Consider the following 23,773-nt stretch of genomic DNA (forward strand, 5'->3'; position numbering starts at 1 on the left):
AGAAGGCTGATGGAGAAGGGGATTTGGTAACTCAAACAGAAATAACTGAGAAGTGGTGGCTGGGCAGGAAGACAACACATTTGGGGACAAGGTCTGACATGGGGAGCCGCACTCAGAGCCAGCCAGGCAGGGGTTCTCAGGGCTAGAGACAATGGCAGGAGGAAGGAAATGTGGGAGTTTGAGGCACTGCTATTGAACAAGGGCAGGAGCAGAAGAAAGGGCAAGTCATCCAAGGAGACAACACAGCCCAAGCCAGAGCACTTCGGGATGTGAATCCAAGGGTTTTCACCAGCCCAACTTTTCCTCAAGAAGCTGTAAGGAGCCTCCCACTCCTGTCTCTTCCCTTTTTCTCTGCTGCTGCCCTGCCTTTGTCATTTACTGTTCCTTTGTGAAAAAGAAGTCCAAGCAGTAAATATCATGTGCTACCCCTCTGGTGACACACGCATCAGTAGGATGCCTCATGATGGAATTTGGGGTTGGGTTTCAGGTTGCATCAAAAAAAAATACAGAGAAGCTTAGGAAACCATGCACAGATATATCCTACTCATAAAAAATATGAAGTGCTAGATTTATAGTTTGCACAATCCTAGTTTGCCTTCTGTTATATACATTACTATAGTATGCTCCTGGTTTTTCGACACATTCAGTGCTGATAAGGTTTTTTGAAGGAGCCTTGCCATATGCCATCCATAAAAATAAGGGTAGACAATGAACTAACTTTAAATATTTAATGGGTTTTTTTCTCCTGATGTTCAGGATGTAAATGGTTCATGCTCTTGAATCCCTTTGCTCTGAAGACAGATTTATTACTCTTTGGCTTTTTAGTGGTGCTCCTTGCTATAACATTTAAATACTTACAAACAATAATGAGATGATCTGCATAACAACCATTTGATATTTATTTACTAAAAAATAAGGACACAGGATATAAATTAAGAAGTTTGCCATAGTTTTGATTATACAGCTTCAGATGTCAGGGCCAGGCACAGGTGAATTTGCTTAGTTTAAGGTCATCTTCACTGAACAGTGTACTTGAGAGTAAACAAGCTATAGATATAGGCTTATGTCAAGAGGTTATTGTGGGTGATCAGAAATACATGTACACAAATAAGTTGAAGTGTTATTCCCATGTTTTCAAAATTATGCAATCACTTCATTCTTTTTTTGCTTTAGAGTGAAATTTTATTTAGAAAATGTCACAAATTTAACAATAGGAATGGGGTAAAGAATTCAGAAATTAAATGTTTGCCTTGAGGCAAAACAAAGTTTGCCTGTTTTATTTGCCTTTTAGCTACTAATGTGCCAGTCACACTGCTCGCCTCATGACTACTTTCCAGAAAACTTAATTTTGCTTTAGATCCACATTTTCAAAATGCATTTCCCAAAGAGTTCCCTTGCAGCTCCAAATGCTCATTGCTTCTGCAGGCAAACTGAAGTCCAGAAGATGTTCCCATCTGAAAACAAGGAGCATGCCACTGGTCACCATATGTACAAAGCTTGGTTTAAATGATACACAGGCCAGTGATACACAGGATCCATGTGCAGACCAAAGGCAGAAAACTATAATCAGGAGCCTCTTTATTTGCCTTAGCTGTGGATTCCCCTTTCCCACAGGGCAACAGGTTCTGTCACCTCCATTGTTACTGGCAGAATGGTAGGGACAGCTGCCCCTGCTGGTGTCTGAGCCCAGCTTCTCTTCAGGAGCAAGGCTGCCCTCTCTACTGCATGGCAAGCAGTGAAGGCCAATGTCTCCTATGAGGGTCCAGAGCACTGTGAGATCAAATTTTCAGCACCCACATTCCAAATATGAGGTTCTCCAGGGCAGCAGCACGTTGCACCACTCACTCCCCCATGCATGTATCTGCAAGATCCACCCAGACCCAGGCTGGCACCTTCACTTGGTGAAACATGGCAGTGAGGGAAATGGTACCACTTGTCAGATTGGAGGGCACCCAAGGAAAGCCCTGCGATGCTTTTGTCCCTCCTGGGCTGTAGAGCTGTGTTGGAGTACACCAGAAATAAGTGGCTGAGCTGGGGAGATGCCAGCCCCCTGCCACTGCATCGTCAGGGACTATAGTCCACAGTCAGTCACTTCTCCTGTGGGGCCAGGAGAAGTCACAAGTAGAGGTATCCTCATCACCAAGGGCTAATTAGGTATTGAGCTGGGAAAGGAGGATCTTGGGTAGACGTTTCTGTGCCATGGCCCCTTGCTGTGTTTTATCCCCATCCCTGCATATTTGTGGGGTAAAAGAGGGAGGAACGAACCGTGGCTTCTCATGGGAGTCACTCACAGTCTGAAGTGTGCTGGCTTAGGGGCTGGTTTGAGGATACAGTGGTCCCACATGCATCCTTGCTGGTCAGCTGGAGGTCTCCTGAGACTGGCCAAGCAGGACAAGGACCAAAACCTTGGAGGGGGAGCCTCTTTCACTTACAGCATTGCAGCCGTAAAAACAGCTGGAAACATAAAAGAGGCTGATGTTCTCTGCATGATAAGAAAAGATAGGGGGATAAAGAAGGAAGACATTATGGAAGACAAATAGTGAGGAACGTACTGGATACTGAGATATTACACCGTAATAGGTGTACTAGGGTTAGACACTTCCTTGCTTAGGGAATATGTTCAGCATGGCTCTGGCCACCACAGTGTTCCTCTTCTAGAGATCTGCTTGTTAAAGTGGCCTGTAAAGTGGCAGAAGTCAAATGCAACAATCCACCCTGTGCTGTTGGGGTGTTTTACTGTCTTTTTCCTGGTGGGTAAGAGTTACAAGTGATAGCTGCTTGAAGTTAAGCTGTTTTCAGGTGAGGAGCAGGAGGTTGGTCAAAGACTGAGGTGCTGAGACTGTGGACTCAGGGTTGCCCACCACACAGGGCTGTGTTTTTGCTTTGCACCTCGCCTTTAGGCAGACTAGGGCTGAGGCACATCTGTACAATGGAGCTGCTTTCCCTCCCATCAAACCATCCCAGAAGCAGCTGTGACTCAAGAAACGTGCAGGATCAGAGCATGAATACATTACATTTCCTAGCCAGTGACTACTGGCAAAGCTTTGGTTCTTTTTAAAGCAGAAATGGACAACTGAGAAACACTTGTTGTGACAGGTACCACAGATACCAGAGGGAAGGCATCCCCTGGTCAACCAGCTTGAAATCCAGTCAGAAATTAAGAACACAGGGCAACCTTCCTCATTCAGCAAATGGCTGAAGATAAGGATAAAAACATCTGTCCTGGGCGGGCTGCAACACAGCAGATCATGCTACAGCTTTCATTGAGCAAACCTGAGGTGTGAACATGTTTGTGGAAACTAATGGGTGAATGAATCACAAAGAGAGAAAAGGACCTCCCAAAGAAATAGAATATGCACCTCTAATAGGGGACAAAGCAATTAAGCTCTTCTCCTAACCATGGTGGTAGCAATACACTCCCTTTCATGCACCTGTGCTTGTGCTCATCTGCACTGCCTTTGTTCTTCTGTAAGGCCACCGGCTCTGATGAGGACCTGCAATCCCTGGTGATTGCTTTGTAACACTATAGTAACTTTCCAAAAGGTGCAGGACTGACATTATCATTTAATGTCTGTCCATTCCTCTGTTCATTTAATAGAACAATCATAGAGAATGCAAACCACCCTCTTTTCAAAGCTTTTTTTACAGGTCTGTAGGCTGGCCCAGCTGTGTTGGACAGATCATATGTAGTTCCTTCTTCCCTGTGTGCTTCACCCTTGCTTTCTCACACTGACAATACTAGGGGCCATACCTGACCACCATACTAGGAAATGTTCCTCATCTACTGGCTAGATTTTGCCTCTCTAGGCTGTATGTGAAGTGTGCTGATACCACAGAAGGAAAACACAGTCTGAACTCTGTGTGAGCCCAGGCAGCTTGCGGTAGTGACCACCAAGCAGCAGCTCACAGCCACCTGGGCAGTCTAAGGCTAGCAAGGAGAGCCTGTGTCTGCACAGGTTATGCACACTTACTTGAAACTAGTGCAAATCAACATGTGGTTTTCTGGCTTTCAAAGCTGAATTTTTTTGTCAACCTCCCTGGAGATAACATGCATTATGACTGTTGTACTTGAGTGGGGTGGCTGGTTTTGTTGGTTTCCTTCCTTTGTATTCCTGCTCTATTCAGACTTTGATTTAATATTCCTTCTCTCCCTCTGTTTTGGTTACTTTGTGTCTTAGAGCTTAGAGTTTTTCTACCCGTATATTGAAAGTTTTTAATGAAGAATTTCAGCAACACTCCCAGTTACCAGTAAAAGCCCTCTGCAGATTTTGACAGAAGGAGTTATATGAAATTACTTCTAATCTCTTTATCCTTGTCACACCACTCTGCTATGCAGTAATACACCAAAGAATTTCCAGAAAGTGAAGGCTGGCAACTTACAATACCTACCCACTTGGTTGAAAAAATAATTAATAAAGGAATTGGGAGGTGAATTCAATCTACTGCTTTGTTAGCTGGGGGACAAAAGAGGGGGAAAATGGGGAGAGAAGACTGGAAAAAGTAAATGTTTTCCCAGTTTGTTTTTTTTTCCAAATAAAAACTTGGGGCCAAGCAAGCTATTTCCCTCAGAAGTTTAGATCATGTTCTGAAAGCTAAAAAATTATGTGTTTTGGTTGACTTTATCATGGCAGCTATCAATGGCACGTGGTTAATCCCTGCTAGAGTGGCAAAGCTGCAAAACAAATAACAGTATGTCCTTGAGTGCACCAGTTCTGTGCCTGACAGGTTTTCATTTTTGCCCCCGTTGCATAATGCTGGCACGCACATCCGACACGTAGTGTATGAAACTGTCTAAGGAGGGTTTGGTCCTGCCTCCATTCAAGTCAAGGCCAATACTCTTCCAATTCTCAAGAGAGGCAAGGTCATGGCATGTGCTGGAGCTGACAGCAGCCCGATGGGGAAGCCATGCAGAAATATTTTGTAATAGGTCAGCTGTCTCCTACTGTAGTCCAATTTTACCTGCACTTCTGTTAGGACTTAGTATTTGAAATCCCATGGCAGCCAAACACTTCCTTAGCTTGTTTTCCCAGATTTATTTCCATGAAAACAAAAACAAGACAAAAGGGGAAAAATCCCCAGATACAATTTCCTCCTGAAATACACACGTACAGAAAACAACATTGATTTTCTTGTAGTTGTTGTTTGTCAATCTTAGCCAAGCATTGTGTGTAGGTGTAATGTGATTAAAAAAAATAAGATGAAATGTGGGTGGGACTGAAAATGCAGTTGCTATTATTCATCTGTTTATGCCATCATACACATGTGATCAGGCTGTGATCCTGTGCAGCAGCCTAGGAACCTACAGATTGCTTGAATCATCTTCTGTAAGAGAGCCAGGAGATTTGTTATTTAATACTTCTGCTAGATCAGCAAGATCTGTACATATTACATTTCTATTTCATAGCTACGGCCAGCCTCAGCCCACACATGTGATGAAACATCACCATAGAAATCCATACCCATACTTTTTTTCCTTACAATATGCAAGCTCATCAGGATTCCAGCTAGGATAAAAATACATGTAAACAGCTTAAATACCTATCAAAAGTGAAGATTTTGTAAATATAAAACTATTTGTAAGTTTGGGTTGAGTTTGCAAAACAGACTGATCTGTAAAAAAATTAAAATTCCAAGGAAAATATTTCCAATTTTGATTTGTGACCACTTTATGTGGAAATTGAAGGAGCCCCTAAAGTGCTGGGGAAAAAATGGAACTGAAATTGATTTTTTATTTGGTTGAGAAAAGCAAGTAAAAAGAATTTTTCTTATTGCTGTTCCTGGGGTCAACTTGTGATATTAATAAAAAAAAAAAAAAAAGGCTACTTTGTTGTTTCTTCACCTTTAGTTTTGATACTCCTCCTCAGAAGGAGTAAAAATGTGGCACTGGCACTTGCATGCCAAGCCATCCTCAGCTGGATAGAGTAGGGATTTTTTCCATGGGAGTCCAGTCCTGAATGCTCCTTCAGCTCTTTGGAAACTTACCTGTGACGTATGCAGATCACCCAAAAATCTTAGGTACAGATCCCTTATCACGTTTTTTCAGGCTCAACCACATTCCTGCTTCCACAGAGAGCAGTTCTTCTAGCTGCAGGCAGTACAAACTTGCAGTGCTAATTATTTGATCATCTGTCTCAGTATTTCCAGATGTAAAAGATTTCTTTATTTTGCTTGTTAAATAAGGAGGTTGGTTTTCTATCTCTGTTCCCCATTAGCTGCATCTCTGCTAGTAAATCAAACATGCCCAGAATCGCTCTGTGGCACACAGGCTGGTTGCCTCCAGAGGATGCTGTGTCGCCTGCCAAAACCAAATGACTGCACCCTCACTGTGTGTAAGGTACAATCCAGAGCTCACCCTGACCCTCGTTCCGTGCCTGGGAGAGTGATGATCTGCCCTCTGGTTTGGGCAAGTAACATTTAAATGACATGGTTCCAAACTGTGTCAGCTTTTCTGTACCTTAAAAGGCGCAATTGGTTTCCATTCCAGCACCCAGGAACGCTCACTTGATGTGGTTTGACTTCACTTCCTTCTGTGGAGGTAGTTCTTACATCTCTCCCTTCCTCATTGGCACTGATCAGATCAACAGGCTTCTTTCAGAGGCTCCAAAATCAGGTGTATACTTATTATGTCCCCAAGCAAACTACTTACATTCAAATAAAAGTATAATTAGTGCTAGCAGCTTTAGCAGGTGTGCTAGAATGAGGCTGGTAGGGGAGAATGAAGCCATCAAGATAAAAACCTGGGATCCATGAGATGTCTCCCCAGGAAGGAGTGAAACAAGGCAAAATGACAGCAGATGCTGATGGAGAGGGCTGGTGGCTGCTGCTGAACTGAACAGTTTCACTGGGAATAAAGTCAAGAATTTCTAAGCAAGCATGAGACATGAGTCTGTTTGCAGAGGAGGAGAAGGAGGAGTCTGGAGGCTCTAATGGCCTATGTTTTTTGGTGGGGGGGAAACATTTGTTCAGCACAAATATGCTGTAGATCCAAGTTCAATTTTCCCTAATCTATTCATACTGGGGATGCAATTGCAGGCAGTTCCCTATTGGAAGAAAAAAAACAGTTGACTTCTGATTCCTATGAAAATGTAAAAGAAGCTGATTCTTTTAAACTGAGACCCCCCCCCTGGAAGGACAGGGTAGAAAGTCTTTGAGAGGCACTGACTTCTCAGCTGGTCAGTACAACAACAGGACTCGTCCAGTTTTTCAGTGTAGTAGCAGACTTTCTGGTCAAAGATCAGAGCTGTGTTGTGCTTAACCAGCTCCTGGGGTTATTTGACCTGTTTAGTCAATGGGCTACAGTAGTAAACCTATCGAATAATAGAGAATACCTACATGTCCTTTGCAAGAAGAATACAGACCAATTTTACTAAAGCTGGTTTTGCCACCTGTATGTAGAATAAATATATTCCCATTACATCGCAATATGGAATTTAAGGAAGCACTTTTTCTGATGGGATATACCTGTCATTTGAAACTTTTGTTTCACCTATTAATTTTGTTATCCAGCCCTTTCACCCACACACAGTGGGGTAGCATTTTTAAGAATTAACAGCAGCAACTTTGTTTTCTCAGTTATGTCTAGTTTAACTAACATCTAATCTTCTTAGCTCTTATACCCTCACAAACAGGGATTTGTTTGGCTAAAAACTTTTAATTAGCCCAATCACATGGAGCAGGTATTTAACAACCCCAAGGCAAACCCATTTGAGACATCAGAGGTGTCTCACCACCAGATTGGGAGAGCTAATTCTAGGAGCCTTTTGCTGCAGGCTGCAGAACTTGAATAACAGGGCTGGTGAGCGGCTGGCACCCAGTTTTTCTACATAAGTGGACAACATTCTTTAGTGGCAATTTGCTGGCCCCAAACAGCATTTCATGATCCTTCACTAACCCCTCATCTCTGCTCTCCCCTCAAAGCAGCCCCTCAAGCTTGCGCTTGCACAAGTCAAGCCAACTATGAGAAAAGGCAAGGATCTTCCCACGGGATTGTTAAGACCTGTGAAGACCTGGCAGGCTACTGGAACAAATAAACACATAAACAGACTGACTGAGGATAGAACCTGCTGAACTTTTGATCTTAGTAATTTGAATCCAGGAGAAACATAGCTTGAGCAGTATACAGGTCCTAACCCAGGAAGCACAGGGTCACTGCTGCAGGGCAGGCAAGGCTGGAGGGAGAATGCTGATGCCAATGGGACCTGTGCTCCTGTGGTGCATGAAATCAGTGAGAAAAGGAGTGGCTATCACAAAGCAGAAGAATGGATACTTGTGAAAAAGCAGGAATAAATGCTTGCATAACATGCTAAACGTGCAGTTACTAACTTGAGACTAGTTCTGCCACAGAACCAGGGCCCTGGCAGTGCAAAGCCCACCCATGAACCTATCCATAAGTGATTCTCAGGTCCAAGCTGTTTCTCCAGCAGTCTCTCTGAGAGGGATCCTGGGGAGCTATGAGAAGTATTTAGCAGGGCTCCTTCAGCAGGTCCCTGGGGAAACTAAAGCAACATTGTGATGGTTGAGAATGGAAGGAAAGACCATGAGAGGTGACTCACAGGGGTATCACTTCATTGCACTTTTGCAGCAGTATTATCTTCCTCTGCTGTGTCTGCTGCCACTGTGGTGTTTTTGAAACACCTGTGTCAGTAGAAGTGATGCTGATCAAGTCGCCCCCGTGGAGTGTGCTGACATGGGGTTATTTCTGGTCTATACCATCACCTTAAATTTGCTTTGGAAAATCACTAAACATAGTAAACGTAAGTAAGCAAATAAGTGAATAATAATATCAGCATTGTCTACTTAAAGTTGCAGAGATGTAAGCCCTCTATATCTAGCACTTTCAGCCCTGAGTTTGCAATATCATGAAAGCTATCCTAGGCATTAGCTTTAATTGATTGTCAATTAACCTGAGGCATTTGATGCCTTTGTCCTACCATTCTCCACATATTTGTTACTGGCTCCAGCTGCTCTTCTCTAGGATGCCAGTACCTACTCTCAGGGCTGGGTGGCCCTGCCTCAGCAGGGGTGATCCCTGGAAGGTCTGCATAGTGAGCAGGACAGGATATGCTTTTGGGATGTTTCACAGACCTGTGAGGAATATGACTGGCCAAGCTGTTTTTTACATATGTGGTTATGATGAGCTGCTCCTGTTGTAAATAATTTAAAATGCACTCCTGCCCCAGTATGGGAAGTAAATTAGGTAGCCATATGGTGTACATGTAAACATGGGGTACCCAGTTTAAACATATTTGCTTGTGTTCTAGTTAGACATAAAATCAGTTTTTAAAGCAAATTATTGTGATGAATGTATGTAAAATCAATTGAAGGTATGTTGCCTGAACAAGATCTGCTTGATCAGGCTGGATTTTCATTCCAGCCCACTTAGAGAAGTTCAAATAGCAAAAACATGGAGCAGTAGAAATTTTTCCTTAGAAAGCCAGCTTTTAAAAAAGTCTGCTGACTGAGCTCATTTTTGAATTTTTGACTTCAGAGGGCAATTGAAAAACTTAGTAGCATCGCATGCAGATATTTGCAGGCAGTGGTAAATATATGAGTTCTTGGAGTGTTGATGACTATTAAAAGTTCTGTTTTCTGGCTTACTTACAGCTAACTGAAAGCAAGCCATAAGGCAAATTAAAATGTGGCAGAATGATGTGATGGAAGGGAAAAATTATGTCAGGTAATATAATTAAGAGCTACTGAGTGCACCTAAGTAATGAGGGAATCTTAGCTTTAATATCCCGAACTTAATACACCAGGTAAAGCAAAATATTTGGTACTTCGCAGAATACCATGAAGAGAACAATTCAGCACTCACACTCTGGCAATTAAATATTTGAGACCAGTGGCCCACATCAAGCTTTACACGGCTCTTGTGCTCGGCATGTTCAATGTCCAACCAGTGGGTGAGGGAAGAAGTGCTGCCACAAGGATGTGCAGAGACCCTGGGCAATGAGAATATTTTAGTAAATTCCCTAATCCCTTGGAAAAAAGCAGCCAAAACACATGTGATAGTCAGCCTCTGGCTGAGTAGGCTCAGGCTCAGACAGAGACCACCACAGGGCTTTCTTTGATTCAGGTCTATAAAACACAGGGTGGTGTGAAGTGGGTGGTTTGGGGTGAGCTGTTCAGTCTCTCACAATGCAAGGGGTACTGACTGTTAGACAAAGATTTAGGAGCCAATTTCAGAATAATAGAAGATATTTCTTCATGCAGCAAATACTGGATTTGTAAAACTCTTTACCGAAGGATATGACAGTTGCAGCAATTTTTTTCAGATACTAAAGGGAAGACTGGGCAAGTGCTTGGAACAGAGGTCCACCACTGGGCAATCTAAGTCAGGCTGGAGGAGCCCCCTGAGCTGAAAATGGTTGGAGGCTGGGAGACAACTTGTAGAAAAGATCAGTTATGTTCATCCTATTGTTGCTTTTCTTCAGGGGTCAGTTTTTCGTCACTGCTGCAGACAGGTTACTGGGCTACGAGTCCCAAAATTGACTGTGAGCCAATTGTATATCAATTGCCTGATGTGTAGATGAATTTAAGGTGCTCTGTCTTCCCATCTGTGCCTGAGCTGGAGGGGAGAGCACTGCAGGGAGCAGTGGTGCCCCAGCACCTCTGGGAAGCAGGTCATTCTGTCAGCTACACCATGGCTATAGGTACCAGCTGCATGGGGACACACAGGAGTAGGGCTCAGTGGCACGGGCAGCACTGCATGATAGTGTATTTTGTCTGGGGTCCAGTAAGTTGCAGGCTATGCTTTGTCAAGCCATGTGCTATAGTGCTCCCATTTATTTACACTAGGGTGGTATTTTAACCCTGTTAAACTAGCCTGACAAGATTGCCCTAGACAAGAAGACCTTCTTCTCTGTCTCTCCTGTCCCACTTTGTCCCTTTTTTTGTGCATAGGAAGAACTGAGATATGTGTTTTCTTTTGTGAAACTAAAATAATTTTTGAAAAGTTTGTGGATTAACAAATGACCCCAAGTTCTTCTTTTGTCCTCTAAATAAGTAAAACAGACATCACAGCAATACAGCGAAACTTGGATTGCCCTTGTTCTTGAGAACATATAGCAGGAAACATCATACTCAGTAGTTTAAATTAACTTGCTTATCTTCAGACTACCAGAAAAAAGAAGTATTATTTATCCCCCTCTCTTATACTGCAGCAAAGATAAGTACTTTGTTAAAAACATCAGTGCAATTCCATTGCCTTTAAGTCTGAAGCTGTGAGGAGGGGAAGCTCTGACAAGCTATTTCTGGCCCACTGTGTTTTGTGGGTTTATCATCTGATTGCCAATGTGGCAAAATAAAACCATTATGTATTATGCAGAAAAAAACCCACTCTGATATTCCTATGGTTTAGTAATTTTAAAAAATTATTTTAAAAAACATTCTAAAAATGTTTAAATTATAATAAATATTTTTATTTACAAATACTTACTGCTATGTTAACTGCTATAACACTTCCAGGTTATGTTTCAGAGGGGATAAAACAACTTATTCCTGATATTATTCACATTGCTTGAATCTTTGCTGTGAAGCCCTCTGAAACAGTACCACTACCTTGACTCTAGTGGAACTGTACTAATTTGTTTTAATGAATGCAGACTCATTAGATTAAAAGAAGTTCTGTCAGCCCATGATCTGACTGACACATGAATTTGCGTGGCTGAGCATGATACTTTTATTCAGGTTAGAAATGCAGACATTTAACTTGAATATTCTTTCAACATCTTATTCACAAGGCAAAAAGGATCTTGGAGACACAGTTTTCTAAAAGAATGTCACCAAAATATGATAGGGCTGAAACCTCTTTTTGAGTGACTGCCATTGTCCCACCTTTTCCTTCTTCACTCAACTGGAATGAAATAAATAGAAAACCTAGTTGCTAGAAATCAGTATCCCAGGGATGTGTTTTTGGATATTCCTCCCAGGAATGAAGCCATGAGAATTCCTCTCACCTCCTTGCTTATAATTTTTTTTCTTTCCTTCCTTGCATATTCCACTTCACTTAGGCCTGCAGGTGGCAAGGGAGGGATTTTAGCAGAACTAAGACAATACATACCCTTGCCCCCATTTCCAGTTACTGTATAGAAGGAACAGAACTCCAGACATGGATTCCCTGTGTTGGCTTATCCCATACAACACTCAAGGGATGCTAACCCAGGGCATGGGGCATGCTAGACTGTTTTCTCACTAGAAATAAATTCCCACAGAATACCCACTAGCATCTCTAATGGCTGCAGAAGTCCAGAAGCTTTCAGGGCTCCTGACAGTCAGCACCATCATGAGTAGTGCAGGGATGGAGTGAGCTTTGTTTTAACAGTGGCAATTCCTTGATACAGCTCTGGGGTTACAAATCCATCTCTCCTTTGCTTCTCCCCTCAGAAATACGGCATCACAGGTGAGAGATCTACACACCAAAGGAGCTACACACTACCATTTTATTTACTGTTCCTTAACAAAGAAAGCAATCAACAAGATGCTAACACCCAAAACATTGACTAACACACTGATGAGAATGAAGTTTTGACAAGACTTACTCCATGTCTGTGCAAAGGATCACTAGAGGCTCTGCCACACAGTCCACAGACTGACTCACAGTCTGGAATTTCAGGCTCATACACAGCGTGATCCCACAAGCTTGTATTCATCGATGTCTTGTTCATGTTTTTAGTGGGTTTAGCACTGCAAGAAAATAAAGATTTTTACTGATGATTTACTTAACCACAAGCAAATGAGATTATATTCAACCTATCAATAAATTGACATCAGTGAAGAACAAGACATGGCCTCAGTAACTTGGATTCCATCAATAACTGAACCATGGCATGCATTGTAATAACATTCAAGTGTCAAATGTGCACATGAAGAATAGCAGCAAATCCAAAAGGTGCAATTTTTCCTCCCTCTGTGCTTCTATTTGTTTATTTAGATTGGCTGAGTTGCCCTCACTTGTTTGTATCGAGGAGTGACGGTGTTCCAACACGCCGTGGCCTTCGTTCCTGAGAGGCCTCTTGTGAAGAAACACCTTACCTTTCCCCTGGATGTGCTGGGGTTACACCTCAGCCCAGGCGGGGTGGCGGGCACTCCCCAGCCCTGGCTGCTCTCCCAGCGTCCTCGTGGCCGTGCTGGGAGCAAATGCCGGGGTGGAGGGAGGATCACAGGAGATCTGCCTGGCAGCAGGCTCTCAGGTCCAGCTCCTGAACCAGTGCCCCAGCCTAGAAGTGAGCTTGCAGAGAGGAGTGAGGCTGGTCAGAGCTGGTGCCAGCTGGGAGGGCAGGCTCACGCCGGCTACGTGCCGTGTCTCTGCAAAGGATGCTCTAATGGCAACTCTTACCTTGGGTCAACCAGACTCAGTGTCTAGCAAGAGATAATCTATTTCTTCTAATGAAGCAAATATAAGTGGCAAATAGGAAATTTTTAGCAGCCTTGGCTGGCCCCAGAGAAAACACAGCAGAGATATTGCTCCTTATTGTGTTGGACTTCTTGTGCTCTGCAATTCTTCGCTTTTGAGCACTCTGGTGTTCCCACTGCCAGCCCAAGCAATGGCTGAAGGTATGGAAACATTTTTCATGACCTGGAGCCACTTTCAGTTTTAATAACTAAATAGATGAGAGCATTCTGACTTTTCCTATGATGAATGGTGCTGGTACGTTTTGTCTGGAGACAGTATTGTCCTTCAGTAAGAAGAAAATCTTTAGAAGTGGCCGAGACACTCAGTTTCCCAACCCTCCATTTTTAACCAGTATCTGACTGATGTGTGAGATCAGATAAATGGCTAGCCTATCACTCAAAATGGTCACAGTAAGGTTAGTGAAGCCAAGTATTATGGTTAATTTAAATTTTTAATTTCTGATTTTAATGTCAGTGTTCTCCTTCCGATCTGACTGTATATTAAAGGAGCTGAAAGCACCATGTGAAAAACAAGTGAGCCGGGATTCCTTCAAGGGAAAGGCTAAGAAAATTTACACTGTTAAGAGGATTTGAAAGCCCACAAGTACATAGCTGAAGCATGAAATACCAACTATCACTGCAGAATACTTCAGGATTATTCCAAACTACCAATCAAGTTTCAGTCAGGTGATAAATTCAGGTGATAAATCGCAAAAAAAAAAAATCATAAAAAAACCCTTTCTAACAGGTTTGTAGCACTGATCTTACACTTGGGGACAGGACACTAACAGTTTGGGTTCAGAATTTGATATTTTGATAGTGATAAATTGACTTAGACTGCCTAGCAGTCTTTACTAAGGCATCTTCTAAGACCTTTCTCACAATCTGGCTGTGCTTGGAGTCTTAGTAATAATTAAAATATGATTAATCATCTTCCTTCTACGGGTCTATGGTCTATGATACTAGAAAAGGATTAGGACTCTGTGTATGTTATTTCTGAACAACTGTTTTCATCCATCTATTCTGTTGTTTAAAAAAGAGAAAAAAAAATGTAGCTTTCCGTGACTGATGTGAAACACCATAAAAATAACCCAGCTAGGAGTCCACAACACAGACTCTTCAATAAGAAATTTCAGTGCTCTTCAATATCCTGGTGGAACAAATGGAGTTGTGTTGAGTCAAATTAAATAATTTCAGGTGTTGAAATCCTCACTGCTTAGGGGTCTGTTTTTAAAGCAAAAGGCAAAGAGTGCACTCTCAGCACATTTGCAGATGGCACCAAGCTGAGTCACACAGTTCATATGCCTGAGGGATGGGATGCCATCCCTAGGGAGCAGGATGAGCTCCAGAAGTGGGCCCATGGGAACCTCATGAGGCACAGAAAGTGCAAGTGCTGCACCTGGATATGCCAGAGAAGCCCCTGGTATCAGGACAGGCTGGGGATGAAGGAATTGAGAATGGCTCAGTGGAGAAGGGCTTGGGGGTGCTGGTGGGTGAGAGGTTGGACATGAACCAGCAATGTCCTCTCAAAGACCAGCTACAGGCTGGGCTGCATCAAGAAATGTGGTCAACAGGCCAAGGGAGGTGATTCTCCTCCTCTATTCCACTCCTGTGATACCACACCTGGAGTGCTGCATTCAGCTCTGGAGGTCTCAGCACAGGAAGGACATGTTGGAGCAAGTCCAGAGGAAGGCCATGAAAATTATCAGAGGGCTGGATCACCTCTCCAATGAGAGTTCAGGTTTTTGAGCCAGGAGAAGAAAAGGCTCTGGGGAGGTCTTATAGCACCTTCCAGTAGCTAAAGGGAGAAAGATGTGGGCAGATTTTTAGAAGGGGCTGTTGCAATAGGACAAGGGAAATGGTTTTAAAGAGGTATATATATATAAATATATATAAAGAGGTATATATATATATATATCCGTATCTACAGATACAATGTGCAGAGTAGATATAAAGAAGAAAATTTTTATGATGGTGGTGGTAAAATGCTGGAACATGTTAACAGAGAGACGTTAGATGCATCACCCCTGCAAGTGTTCAAATTAAGGTTGAACAGGGATCTGACTAACCTGATCAAGTTGATGTATCTGTTCACTGAAGGGGCTGGACTAAATGTCCTTTAAATGTCCCTTCCAAAACTAATCATTATATAATTCTGTAATTCTAGTATCGTAAGATCTTGCCATAATACAGATGAAACTAAACTCAAATGCAAACTGGTATCCTCTGAGAAGGTTTGTCCTAAGCAGAAGACTTGCAAGAACAAGCTGGTCCTGAGAGTCCCTCCATCTTGTGTAAAGATTAGTGAGAGCACAACGTGTAATTCCAGTTCTAATATAAATTAAGTCCCAGCCTCAAATCTGAATTGTAGCCTGCAGCTAAGCTAGGCTGAGACCCAGCCAACCACAAATATCTGTGACTGTGCTTATAAGTAGATAGCACATTTTTCACTGAAATACATGTGTAGAATGGCTCCTGATTTCATAGTAGTAAGTAGAGCAGGGTTCTGTATGTCAGCTCTCAAAATACATCATCTGCCTAAGATGAAATTTTATAAAGTGAATTTTGCATAATCTGATGAAAAGGTTTTTTTAATTCTAAAATCTTAAGCAGGAACAAGATGAATTTTTTAACTTGGGAGTTTGAATCATGATTTTCTCACTAGCCATGCTGCTTGCCTCAGGACAGCCAGACTGAAGATCTGAGCTTAGAAAATGCAACAATGTGCTTGCCAGAGTAGGCATTACAAACTTGCTCTTAAATAATTTCTTTGCATGGAAAAACAAATCCACTTTCACTGTTACTGGAAGATTTAAAAAATAGAAATACCATAAAATTACTCTGGGGAACTGACAGACCGGCTAAATGCTGCAGTTTTCTGGTACAGAACATTGTGTTACTCAGCTCTCCAAATTTCGTACAATAGATGGGAACTCTACAAGCATAAATCATTACTGGTTGTTTGTGCATAGGAGTAAATGATATCTGGTTTTAGTCCTTACATAGAAAAAAAAACCAAAACAAGTTTAACAACATATTTTGTTTGCACATGTGATGTAGCTATTGTAGAGAGGGCATTTCTGGTTCTCCTAGGCACGTTTTATATGAGTATTTTTAATTACTATGAAAATCTGCTTGAGGGTATTTTTATCAGAAACAGGAAAATGATTCATTTTACATTTTTCTTCCTCAACTGTTACCCCTCCAGTTCCTGCTCCTCCTTTCACCCTGGCAGCAGGCAGACCTGCCCTCCCTGCTGCCTTGGCAGTGGCTCAGCAGCAGCAGCAGCCTCAGCCACAGTGCCTGCCCGTTTCTGACACTGCACCACCGATTGTCTGCAAGGGTTAGCAAGCTCAGGTCCCTGCAGCTTGCACCCAGCACTGCCTCTCTTTCCTCCCCCTTGTTTTCCTCCCAAAATTTTGCACCTCAGGCTCTCTCCAGCTTCCTTGAAGATCTTTGATTTCTCAGCACAGTGACCGTCATTCAATGTCCCATGTCCCTGTTAGACTTCTACCTTCTCAGCCTCACTGCTTTGCTTGACTTCATGAAAGTGAAGCAAGACTTCATCCTGGTCACAAAAATGCTCCCTAACTGATCAGATCCCCATAGGCAGTTTATTTTCTGATCTTTAAACCCCTGACTGCTCATCACTTTGGTTTTCCAACCAGTCTCTCTTGAATAGTTCGCAACCTTCCAGCTTCACCACTCAGGGAATTTTATTCCTAACATCCCTGTTTTAATGTGGTTGGGCTCTGTTGCACTGCCTCCTCTGACCCTTTTCCATTTCTCTCTATAGATGGACTCCATTTCTTCAACTTATGAGCAGTGTGGCTTCCAGCACCCTGTACAGTGGTGCCAGATGCATGGCTCGAAAGCACATTACCCACCAATTCTTCCTTCACCCAGGGACTAGATGTCCTTTCGGTTACGTTCTTCCAGTACACTATTATTTTACCTGACTCACAGGCACTCCTTCAGAGCCATCATCTGCACATCCTGTATTTGCTGCTTCCTCTTTCCAATTCAGCTCTCATTTTCTCCCTTCTCACAAGCATTGCTATGTCTCATCAGCTGTCCCCACAAAACAACATATTTCACTCTTGCAGCTGGGTTGCCCCATCCTATTTTTTCCCTTCAGAAACTGTGGATTTCCTCTTATCTCTTCTACCCTCAAGATGCCTTCCAGCTCTATCCCACCTTCCTCTGCATCTATCACTCACCATGTAAGCAGCTCCCAATATCCTGTTCCTCTTGAACCTTGTCCGCTAATCTCTGTGATTTTCTCTTAACTTCCTTTCAGACCATTACCAAGCCACTCACTCTATGCTTGGCATCCTCAACTAACTCGTGTTTGTGTGGTACCCCATCTACCTCCAGCTGTGTGTTAGCCATTCTGCTATTTCTAGGCAGGAGCTCTTCATTGGGTTCCACCAAAAGAGAGAAGTGAGAGGCAGCCAGACACCTCTTACAGGGAGATGATAGGAAAACCACAAAGCAAGAGGCCCACTGTGTGTGGGTCCAGCCTTCAGATCTTCATCCCATCTACAAATGTTTTTTCTTGTGCCTTGAATTTGATGATGAGGTGGATGTGCTGTAAAAGGCATCTGTGTAGTGAAGCTTTGGGATGTTTTGGGCTGCATGGAAATAATTAAGTAAATAATAGCTTCCAAATACGTAAGTACAGTCCTTAGGAGCTGGCCTCACAGAGATCTGTATCAATAACTCCTCTGAGATTTTGAGTAAAGCAAATAAGAATAAAAATATTTCATTCATCATCTTGGCAGTATGCTCTGGAAAGGCTGATTCAGGCCCATTCTTTTCCATTCAGCTATAAAATCACTGTATGTACTATCTTCTTAAGTGTTAATTTAAATTAGAAACATTATTTGTCTCCTGGGGTTAATTCAAGGCAACTAACTGCACCTGTGGAGTCTAATGAGGGTGCTTCAGGTCATCAAATGTTAGGAACTGAATTTGAGAGCAAATATTTGCCCAAATTTAATGTAAGGTGCTAAGAACAGTGTAAGAAGAATGCTACAGACTAGTTCCAGTTCCAACATTAATGCCCAAGAAAGCAGAATTAAGGTATTGTTGGCAACACATGTATTCTCTTTTATTAGAAATTCTAACTTTCTAGAGCTTCACATGTCCAGTCAGCTCTTACAAAACATTTTAAAACCTAATGTGTCTTAACATAAGGACAGATAATAGATAATAAGTAAATTAATGTCACGATCCCTACACACCAATGCCCCGCAGACATACCTGCAGCCAGTGCCATCCCAGTGGCTGCCAGGGCAGGTGTGCCTGCCAGGCAGTCCTGGTGCCACAGGTGCTCCTGAAGGCACCTCCTCCAGACCTGCCCATTTGCTCCTCTGCACCTGGTCTCCACAACTGGATACAAGGGTCCAGGGATAAGATGAGAACATCGTTAAAGTATCCAGACCACAAATTCCCCTCCCAGCTGTCCAGTGAGGATCCTGTCTAAATCAACACCACCAAAGCCTGAGCCTGAGATTCTCCCTGTTTACATAAAATTGCCCCATCAGCAAATCCCAGAAGCAGCTTAGCTGAGAGACTTTTGCATTAAAACCAAACCCATGGGGTATGTGCATCTCTGATTTTAAAACATCAGGTTTCCCAGATCCTCTCCTAAGAGTGACTGTGGGTGGCACCACAAAATGCAGCAATACATGTAAAAGTGGTTTAACAGCTGTGTGTTCAGAGAAGGGAATATTTTGAAATACTTGTCCACGGTGTGAAGTTGCCAAATCACTAATGCAGTATGGTCTTACAAAACAAGATGGAGTAAAAATAGGCAATGCTCCCTGAAAGCTTTGGATGATAATGTTTTGTAATACTATTTTTGGAAAAAAAAAAAGCTGCAAATAAGGAAGTGAACAAGAAAGGAGGGATATTTTGGCTTGTTTTTTGGAAAAAAAGCCTCTTTTTGTAGGGAGTTTTCAAGCCTGACTTATGATTTTGTATCAGTGTTGCCCATTCTTTTTTAGGAGCTTTACAGAAACTGCTTGCAAATGTTCCTTCCCATCAACATTTGGTTTCTCTGTGAATCACGAGCAAGTTTTCTTACACATCTTACTATATTGCAAGGTCTGCTCCCTCTAAGGGAATAGTGTTGACTGAAACTCCTATCCAGTGAAACCACAAGCCATACAGCTCTAGGATCAGCTAACAGCAATGTTTCAGTTTCCTTACCATCTCTTTTATCAACCACAGGTCAAGTCTGGATGATAAAAGTCACTTGACTGATGTCAAGTGCTGAGGACTCATTCTCCAACAGATTAATATCTTCAGGGCATTTTGCTCCGAAAGCTCAGCACAAGATACTAAATTATGGACCAAAAGGATGAGTAGGTATGGCAAGACTGTAGATCTTGCACTGCTGGCATGTCCAGGTAGGATTTCCAAAAGCCCAGACACCCAGTCAAACCCACAGCTGGAGAGGTGTCCTCATGTCCAGCATTCAGGCCACTGTTGAAAGAGCATTCTCAATTCATACTTCAGGTCCCTGCTGTTTTACTGTGATAAAGATCTTCTACAGCTCACAGCAATTATTTTTCCCCTCCCACCTGTTCACCTGTTTTTTAGCAGCAGGTAGTTGCTAGTCTTTCTGCTCCAGAGAAGGGGATGTAGCTCCTGTCGGAGGAGAGCAGTGCTGTACCAGTATTTCCTGGGGAGGTGGTTTCGACACGTTGCTTAGGGATGAGTCTAAACATATTCCTAATAGCCCCATGTGCTCAGATGCAGGCTCTTTACTGGGAATGGAAAGTTTTCAAAGCCTCTGCAGTAGCCCCTATGGATCTGCCTGTACTCTTTTCCAAAATAAGTGTTGCCCTGCAGGATGAAATAAAAATGCATCTGTTGAAAGAGAACTGGAACAAAATTAAACCTTATTTAAGATTCACAGAAATTTCCCCTCTGTTATTTGATACCCATATTTTGGTTTTATTGTTCAGTCTCTGTATTGTCAAGGTTGTTAACAATTTGTAAGTAAATTGGTGCTTCATTGAAAGAGTTTTGTGAATTTTAGGTGCTTTCTCACTTTTAATATCCCTATGTATTAGTTGCTCCCAAGCCAGTATGAAGTTATAAGATGTCTGTATTAAATTAATGTTTGACTTTACAGTCTGTAAGCCGTCCAACCCGGCACCTCCTCCATTCACAGTAGGTAAATATGCAAGTGTTACATTGCCCTTGAAACCTGTGCTCTGTGGCAAAGGTTGAGTGCTGAAAAGCGACTGAAATGCCAAGTCTCCACGGGCCCCAGTCCCTTCTGTGAGCCGTGTGTTAATCAGAAGCCCAGCCCCAGTGATCTGCAGTGCAGCACACTTTATGTCACACTTTTGTGATATCAGGGCAGGTTTGGCCTCTTCAGAAGCATCCACCTCTCTCTGAGCCTGTAGAAACTTCATCTCTGTGAGAGGAAAATGTGTGAATAAAAGAATGAGCTTTCTCAAGGTGATGGCTATACAGGGAAGGCGTTTTTTTTATTTCTTGTGCAACAATGAAAAAAAAAGGTCTGGTTTCTGTTGCTTTACATCAGCTAATCTGCTAGGGCAGATTTGGGGGAAGGACCCACCAAATTTCCCACAGCTCTATTTGCCCAGGAGGACATGATACAACTTTAGGTGTGCTGTGGCAGAGACATCATTTTTCTGCGGCAGTTAAAACTGATAACTGAGTTTCTTCAAAGTCTTCTGGCCTCCGAGTGTCAATACTACACACTATTTGACTCTCTTAGGCTTGTACCAGGCTAACATGATTTTTAGAAGTGTTAGCACTGTGGAAAATTGAGTATTTGTATGACCTTCCTGTAATAGGCAGTAACCTTGTCTATGCTGCCAGGCATACTAAGTTTGAGCTGGCTCCATAACCCAAGTATCAGTGTGCTGCTCTTCTACTTCCAAATCTCACCACTGCAGCCTCAGTTTTCTACTTCCCAAAGCCCAGACCGTGGAACACATCAGTGACAAAAGCTATATCTGATGAAGATGTATGGCCAGGTCTTCTCCAGATCTTCTGCTGAAATGCTACTGCAACCAGGCAACATCAAACTGACAGGGAGAAAAAAAAAAAAAAAAAAGAAGGCAAATCTTTTTACATAAACATGATCCTTTCCAATCAGGCTTTGTTGGGAAAATCTGAGACATCTTGAATGGGCTCCTTATCCAAAGTGAAGAGAGAAACATCTTGGCTGGACCTCCCCCCTTGCCTATCTAGTGCACCTCTCTGAGAGCAGCATTGGTTACCAGGTGGAGCAAGGCTGCCGTGAGAAGTTCCTGCTCCCTGATTCTGGTTAGGCAGGGTCTTAAGCCCAGATAAGATCTTTCAGATAAATCCCCTCCTTCTGCCTGAGGGGTCTCAGAGGTGATAGCCACAGCTAATACTCCAAGCAGCTCTGTGGAATGGCAGGGTGTTCTTACTTCTACTGGGGTATCAGCAAGGCACAAAGAGGCTAACATGGTGTGGCTTACAAGCCTCAGAAACTGCAGAAAAAGTGGTGTCTCTCCCTCCCCTCCACAATTATCACACTTTTTCTCACAGGCTGGGAGCAGACATTGTAAAGCAGCTGTGGGGGATTTTCATCCAGCGGGTGTAACAATTAATGTTGAGAATTCAGGAGGTTTATGCAAAAGATATTTATCAGTCTTGCAGGTTGTCCTACAGCATCAGGATTGTGTCTAGCAGCTGTAAGGAAGTCCATATGCCTTTTCTAATCATGCCAGCATTCTGCCCATTCCCAGTAAAGAGCCATCCTAGCAGGCAGCTGCAGGCTGCTGCCATAGTGGCACAGTACCAAGTGCATGAGACATTCCCCTTCTGCCTCTCCTTTCCCAGACAAAAGGGGAGGGGAGGTGAATGCAGACCGGCAGGAGGGAGCAACACACCTGAAAACACACAGAACAAATGGACCTTGGAGAGCTGAGCAGACTTTTGTGTGCTGGCACACTGGGCATGTGGTATAGGCTGTAGCCACAGGGCCTGTGTTGCTGCAGCAAGTGCCCATGTATCAGCCCCTGCAGGCTTGCCCTGGGCCCTGGGGACTCCTGGCTCGGGGAAGGTGCTCCAGCGACACATCCGCTCGCGTCAAGCCACAACCCATTGCTGAAGCAACGGTGTCACCTGTGCTCGCAAGCTGTTGGGCTGGATGGAGCTGTGCTGCTGGCCACCTGTGAATACACACTCAGCAGTGCACCCAGCAGGCAGAGAGTGCCTCTCCAACCTGGCTGGACTCAGCTGGTGTCCCTCAGCCCAGCATCACTGGGTATGGACATCCCCCACCCTGTGTAAGACTATACAGGATCCAGATCAACAGCAACCCCATCACAAGGACCCCATTACAATGATCATTGTTGCACCATGTAGCAGGTCTTAGCAGCTAATCTGACTAGCTGGAGCAGCTGTGGTGTAGATTTTCTCCTTAACCTGTACATTAAAATGCATACTGTTCAAGTTTGGGGTCCAAATTAGACAAAATTAATTGCTCTTCCCCAAATCAGGATTGAAATCCCGTGACAGACAAGGCAGTATCACAAAACCAGAACACACAACGTACCCTAGATTTCCCCAGTGTTCCTCCATGAGCAAACATCTGTGTACCAGGTCCACGTTGGGAGCAGCCACTCCATGTTGAGTGCCAGCCTTTGGGTGCTTCCCAAGTTCAGCAGCTACATTTTCCTCCTCAGGGAGCAGCAGTGTCACCTTATCAGTGCTGTGCTCGGTTGCCAGCCCATTTCGTCTGCCCTCTGCTTGTAATTGTTAACTTCCTGAGAACAGGAAACCTCTGTTTAGAACAGGTAGGGCTTTAACTCTGAGGCACTCCTGAAAAACCAAGACACAGGAGTAGAGCAAGGTGCTGCAGATTGCTTTGGCCATTTCTTTCCCCTCTCTCCGTGTTTAGGCTCCCTTTGCATTATTTTGCAGTTCAGGTATTTTTTCATGATTTTGGAGTTTTAGCTGTCATTTGAATGAGTGCTCTCTTATGCCAAAGATTTACTTGGAAATTTATGTACTCCCACGAATTAAGCATTCCCTCTCAGCTCTCAGCAAGGCACGCCTAGGCTTGCCTGCAACCTTAGAACAATACAGAGAAAGGTTATCATGACTTACCTGCCACAAATTATCTATTAATAGCACCACTTGTCTACCTTTTTTTTTACCCTTCATGACATGCATTCCCTTGATCCCCCTCTTAGCAGGTTTCCCTTTTCTTGAGTGCTTTGTTTTTCCCTGTGGAGAACAGGGCAGGTAGAAGAGGAGCAACCTTTCCAATGCTGGCTCTGCCTCCGTGGCCCCGGCACTGCCTTCTCCCACAGATGTTTGCCAGGAGGGTGGGACAGAGCCTGGTAAAACATTGACC

The 23,773-nt window shown here is 43.3% G+C and overlaps 1 protein-coding gene and 1 long non-coding RNA gene across 6 annotated transcripts in view; one reads left to right on the top strand and one right to left on the bottom strand.

Annotated features, from left to right (window-relative positions):
* Positions 1 to 23,773, top strand: part of RBM47 (RNA binding motif protein 47) — a 74,393-nt gene that overhangs the window by 9,819 nt on the left and 40,801 nt on the right. The gene's annotated exons all lie outside the window — the stretch shown is intronic.
* On the bottom strand, positions 997 to 23,756 carry LOC107203367. 4 transcript variants are annotated; one of them, XR_004496934.1, is made up of 4 exons: positions 22,970 to 23,756; positions 19,991 to 21,467; positions 12,540 to 12,684; positions 997 to 1,454 (listed from the first exon to the last, which is right to left on the bottom strand). It is a non-coding gene; the product is annotated as an uncharacterized LOC107203367 (long non-coding RNA). The 4 variants fall into 4 exon arrangements; XR_004496936.1 differs by lacking the exon at positions 997 to 1,454 and having other exon boundaries at positions 11,450 to 12,684; positions 19,991 to 20,247; positions 21,328 to 21,467; XR_004496935.1 differs by lacking the exon at positions 997 to 1,454 and having other exon boundaries at positions 11,450 to 12,684; positions 22,970 to 23,180; positions 23,678 to 23,710.

This window comes from Parus major, chromosome 4 (assembly GCF_001522545.3).
Source record: "Parus major isolate Abel chromosome 4, Parus_major1.1, whole genome shotgun sequence".
Lineage (NCBI taxonomy): Eukaryota > Metazoa > Chordata > Aves > Passeriformes > Paridae > Parus > Parus major.